The sequence below is a fragment of the Pseudophryne corroboree genome, chromosome 11, assembly GCF_028390025.1.
Source record: "Pseudophryne corroboree isolate aPseCor3 chromosome 11, aPseCor3.hap2, whole genome shotgun sequence".
In the NCBI taxonomy this organism is placed as follows: Eukaryota; Metazoa; Chordata; class Amphibia; order Anura; family Myobatrachidae; genus Pseudophryne; species Pseudophryne corroboree.
In genome coordinates this window covers 355,222,332-355,228,448 of record NC_086454.1, presented here as the reverse complement: position 1 = coordinate 355,228,448, position 6,117 = coordinate 355,222,332, and the positions used below count along the sequence as shown (strand labels likewise).

The 6,117-nt window shown below is 49.6% G+C and overlaps 1 pseudogene; it reads left to right on the top strand.

Moving 5' to 3' along the window:
• The first annotated feature begins 237 nt into the window (after nucleotides 1–237).
• LOC134971035 (U2 spliceosomal RNA) lies at nucleotides 238–310 on the top strand (annotated as a pseudogene).
• Nucleotides 311–6,117: the final 5,807 nt, after the last annotated feature.

Below are 6,117 nucleotides of genomic sequence, written 5' to 3'. Positions count from 1 at the left end.
ACTCTAATCCTCTGCTCCTGCAGTCTAAACCTCCACTCCACAGCCTAACCCTAACCCTATGCTTCCACAAGCTAGCCCCAACCCTCCATTCCAGCAGCCTAACCAAACCCATTCCCCCCTTAACCTATCCCTAGCCCTTTTCTCCCAAAGCCTAACCCTCTACTATCGCTGACTTGTGGTACTGTTTCCATAAAGTCCTTTATCAAGACATTAGGCCCTTTACCAGGATGACTGTCAATCGCTTCTCAGCCATTTGGCTAAGATCAAGTGTAGTATCTGCTCGAGGGAAACTCTTGGTGTAGTACCTGTTCTTACACTGGGGGCATGAGAGGTCCCTAGTGTGGAATGGAGAACCACCTTGTGGAGTACCGTGCTGGAGAGGGACTGGCCCTGGTCGAAAGTGGAGAAAAACTGGGCTTAGTATCCATCGTCCAAGAAGGGCCCCTTGCTTGGAGCGGAGAACGGCATGGTCTAGTATCTACTCTCGTACTGAGAGTTGGTCCTGTACCCTGGCATTGAGTGGATATGAAGCTTGGTCTGGCTGGAGGTCAGGAGCAGCGTGAAGCCTGAGGTGCTATGTGCCCCTGGTGCTGGAAGAGCCAGAGGTGCCTGAAAATGCACTGGTGACCCACCACACCATGCACTAGTATGGCACTTTTGCACTAAGTGTAGTGCACTGGTCAGGAGTATCCTCTTTTTACCTTTGTGTGGGATGCACTGTGGATGGATTCGCTCAGGTTCGTTGTCCTCGGTGGTTGGAAGGAACCTTCTTAGACAGAAAAACAGACAACAATATGCAACTGCTTAAGTTTTATTCTATTAAAGTAGAATGAGGTAGTAGTGCAACACTTTTAGGATAATTCTCAGAACAATAGTAACATTCTAGTGCAATTTACTTGTTCACCTTGAATTAGAATAATGAATCCACAATATTTGCTGGGGTGTCACCACCTCCCTGAAGCTGGCCTGTTGCCTAGTAGTAGTCAACACAACAAAAACATCATATGGTATAAGTATCACACACAATGGAAATGTCAGAGAATATAAACCTCACACAACACGTAAATATCCAAATAACATAAGCTTTCAGGTTCTCAAATATTATTGTTGTTTCTTTCAAACGGGTACTGTAACCCGACCTGTGAACAGGGTTTCGGCTTTCCTGGGGCGAGTGACTTCTCACCTTCAACACTGGCTGGTGGTTCCCACACACTATGAGTGTCCTTAGGTAGGAAGTGAACAATGAGTCTGGGGCTTAAAGTAGTCAATTTGCGGGAGACCTGTGGCTGGTGGTTTGAAGACAAATAAGTCAGTGGGTGTAATATAGTTTGTACCACAAGATGGCGCTGTCCTCTGTGTCTTTGTGTTGCAAGATTTAGTCTCTCACTGTCCCTGGATCAAGGACCTGCTAGGGAGAATTCACAAACACTGGGTAGCTAAAATCCCTTTGCTAAAAGCTGCTTGCTGTTCCAATACTGTGCAATGTGGGGTCTCTTTTCGAGTTCCAGTCTGCCATGGACTGGCTGGAATAACAGTCTATGGATTGTACATCCTACACCTGAACTTGCTTGAGGCAGTCCTGTCCAGGATGGGCTGATAACCATGCTCTGGATATCTTATCTGCGGGCGCTGATGAGTATGGCATTCAGAATGTGCTCCCCTTTCTGAGTTAGGGGGAGGGGATGCGAGGTCGCGCCATAATAAGGCACTTCTTCCCCTTGCAGGATAACTATCAGATTCCCTGAATTGGCCACTGGCTTTGACACACAGTTTTGCAGCTAACTGCAATCAATGTGGCTCCACTCTGCACGCGGCGATAATCGCTGGCTTCTCCAATATGCGGCTTCACTCTGCCCCTGCTGCACACCGCTGACCTCTCCAATGTGCGGCTCACTCTGCCTCTGCTGCACACCGCTGTCCTCGCCAACATGCGGCTTCACTCACTCTCACTCTAGGGTTTCAGTTGATTGCGGTGGACCCACTGCAGACGGGTTTCATCTGGCTTACTAATCTGGTAAACTGCCAGTGTATCTTTCAGCTGCTTAGTGATCACATAGGGACAGGATTCCCATTTCGAGTCAGGTTTGCTCCGGGGCCTATTGTTTTTCTTTAGCACAAGAACTCCCTTGAGTAGAAGGTGAGCTAAGGCATCTTGGTCATAGTTTCTTTTCTGACGGTCTGGTACCTCGTCCATCCATTGGCTCACAATGGCACTGGCCTCCTTAAGTCGGCTTTGATGCTTCTGTACCCATGGAGTCTGAGTCCGTAGTTCAGTATCGGGGAGGCAGACTTGTAGGTCGGCTGGTAATCTCCCTGGTCTCCCAAACAAGAGGTAGGATGAGGAATACCTGTTAGAGGTGTGACGGGTATTACTATATACGAACATCAGTTCTGCTAATAGAGCAGGCCAATCGCCCTTCTGATCTTGGGGCAATGCTCGCAACATGTTGATCAAGGTCCTATTCATGCGTTCACATAAGCCATTAGTCTGAGGGTGGTAAGGGGTCATGCGGAATTTCTTACACCCATAGAGGTCACATAGTTCTCTGAACGGTTGGGACTCAAATGATGGACCCTGGTCCAAGAGGATCCTGTGTGGAAATCGATATGGTCGAACGAATGCCAACCAGAGGACCTCAGCTGGGGTCCGAGCTGTCAGGTCGCGCGCTGGTAAGGCTATGACAAACTTGGGGAAACGGTCTATTATGGTTAGGGCTAGAGATGAGCGGGTTCGGTTTTACTCGGTTCTCAAAATGGCATCTTATTGGCTCACGGATGTCACGTGTTTTGGATAGCCAATAAGATGCCGTTTTGAGAACCGAGTAAAACCGAATCCGCTCATCTCTACTTAGGGCATAGGTATATCCCATTTGACTGGGTTCCTTATTGACATGGTCGAGGGACACAAGCTCTAGGGTAGGGGTGGGCAACGTGCGGCCCGCGAACCGATCCTGTCCGGCCCCGCTTTCCCACACCACTGTGCAATGACAAGCGGCCCGACTGGCTGAGCTGCTCGTCAGTGCGCTACCTAACTCCAAGAAGCGGCGCCACAGAGGAAATCCCGGTCATGTTACTGGGTCTGCTGACCGGGATTTCCACTGTGAGGTCAGGCGCTGGGCGGCACCCGGGGGCGGGGCCACGGCAGGAGCGGGCAGCAGGCAGTAGCAGCAGGGACTCCGTGCGGCACAGCGGGCAGCGGGGATCAGGCAGCGGGCCCCGGATCTGCCACTGTGAAAAAAGGTAAAGGAATAAATGCTCAACTTTAAAAGCTGCTATATAGGTTCAGGGGAGGGGAGGGTTGGTTACAGAGCCGGCCTTAGGCATAGGCAAACTAGGCAATTGCCTAGGGCATTTGGTATGCTTAGGGGCACCAGCAGCTTCTGCTGATTAAAATGATATGCGGCATGCCTATATTCTGTGTGTGACTGCGGCTGTATCTGCATACGAAATGCTATGTTACAGTGTATTCCTGAAAATCACTGTACTATAGCATTTCATATGCAGATACAGCCGCAGTTGCACACAGAATATAGGCATGCTGCATATCATTTTAATCAACAGTAGCTGCTTGTGCATCCTAGCCACATAGTAATGCAAATAATAAGATGCATTTTCATAAACAAAAGGCGCCCGACATTAGCAGAGCTGCCAGCTGACTCATGCCAGGCATCTCCTGCAGAACCAGTGGCGGTGCTAGGGGGCACCAGCCAAAATCTTGCCTAGGGCATCATATTGGTTAGGGCCGGCTCTGGTTGGTTAGGAGGGGAGGGACTGCTATATGGGTTTAGGGGAGGATAGAGACTGCTATATAGGTCCAGCAGAGGGGGGAGAGGGAGGAAGGAGGGAAGGGTAGAGACTGCTATATAGGTCCAGCAGGGAGGGAGGAAGGAAGGAGGGAAGGGTAGAGACTGCTATATGGGTTTAGGGGAGGATAGAGACTGCTATATAGGTCCAGCAGAGGGGAGGGGAGGGAGGAAGGAGGGAAGGGTAGAGACTGCTATATAGGTCCAGCGCTATTTTTTTTATTACTGGATTTTTTATTACTGGATTACTTTTTTTTTTAGACATTTTGTTTTTTGCCCGTAAAAAACTACGTATTTAATGTATATTGTGGTGTATGTTTTTATAGTGTTATATATATATATATATATATTTATATATATACACACTATGTTTTTATTGTTATATACATAACTATAGGCCTAATTCAGACCTGATCGCTAGCAGGCGATTTTTGCACTGCTGCGATCAGGTAGTCGCCGCCTACAGGGGTGGGGGTAATCGCTGTGCAGGGGTATGATCGCATCTGCAGAGAGCTGCACAAACAAAAGTTTGTGCAGTCTCTGCACAGCCCAGGACTTACTCTTCCAGTGCGATGATCGAGACCGGAGCGGACGTCAGAAACCTTCCCTTCAAATGCCAGGTCCCGCCTGCGTTTTTCCGGGCACTCCTCTAAAACGGTCAGTTGCCACCCACAAACGTCCTCTTCCTCTCAATCACCTTGCGATCGCCCGTGCGATTGCTTTGTTCGTACCATCCCGTCGCTGCGGACCGACGCGCCTACACATTGCGGTGCAGTTCAGACCCGATTTACAAGATATTTTGTGTGTGGCCCTCGACTATTCACTGGAAGTGTTAAGCGGCCCCCCAGCTGAAATAATTGCCCACCCCTGCTCTAGGGGATACCCACTGATGATGGAGTGAAGGGGCACCCTCTGAGGCTGCCTTGCACCTGTCTTCCACATCTCGTCTCAGATTATGCCAATAGAACCGACTTTGCAGGTTCGCTTTGGTCTTTTGGACCCCGAAATGACCAGATTCATCATGATAAGCCCATAAGATAGTCTCTTTCGCAGATCAAGGTACAATGAGTTGGTCACCAGCGCGGTGTGTCTTTGAGTCGATGTAATACAGACAGAGCAACCGTCTTTGCAACTTTAATCGCTCCCTCTGTTTCCATAGCTGTAGAAGTTCCAGCGGCGCCACCTCTCTCTCCGCACAGGACAGTCCCTGGTGCGTCACTAGACACTTCCACACCCGTTGAATAAGTGGACACGTCTGCTGCCACTTCATCAGTCGACCCCTTCTTCCATGGCTATCGGCCTGGCAGCCGCGGTGTAGATCAGATGTTGTATGGGTGATCGCGGATGAGCATTGAAATTGGGCAACTCCACCAGTTCCCTCTGGTCTATATCTTCTTCCTCCTCATCCGGGGATGTTAGTCATGAGAGGGCATCAGCATTAGTGTTACTGTGACCATTCAATCATATATTGGTAGCTAGCCAGGCGTGATGCCCACCTCTGTTCCAGAGTGCCCAAACGGGCCGTGGCTTGATGTGCTAGTGGATTACAGTCCATGATGGCCATGAATGGGGTGGCGGCCAAGTAGTCTCATAATGTTTTGGTCACCGCCCATACCAATGCCAGGAATTCCAATTAAAATGCGCTATAATTTGCGTCATTCCTCTCGGTCTGTCTGAGGCTGCGGCTGGCATAGGCGATGACTTGTTCTCATCCACCCTGCCTCTGGGCGAGCACGGGTTCCAAGCCTTGTTTGCTGGTGTCCATATATAACGGAAACGGGAGGCTATAATTGGGGTAAGCCAGAAGTGGCGCTGTCATCAGGGTTTCTTTCAATTTGTCGAAGGTGGCCTGTCGGACGTCCGTCCACTCAACTGTAGTGCTTTTATGATACCCGTCTTTGGGAATCCCCTGAAGGAGTTCTGTGAGGGGTGGCAATCTTCGCAAAATCTTGAACAAACCTTCGATAATATCCCACAAACCCAACGAACCGTCGGATATCTTTGACCGTTCGTGGGGCCGGCCACTCCACCACCGCTTTTATCTTTTCCGAGCCTGGGGAGACTCTTTCCGAGTTCACTATATGGCCCAGATATTGGACTTCAGGTTTCAGGAAGTGACACTTCCCGGGTTTCAGCTTCAACCTGTACCTTGCCAATTGCTGGAAAACTTCCCGCAAGTGTTGGAGATGCTTTGGGTATGATTCAGAGAAGATAATGATATCATCTAAGTGTAATAGCACAATTTCAAAGTTCCGGTGTCCCAGGCAGTGCTCCATCACCCTCTGGAACGTCACCGGGGCATTGCTTCATCGGA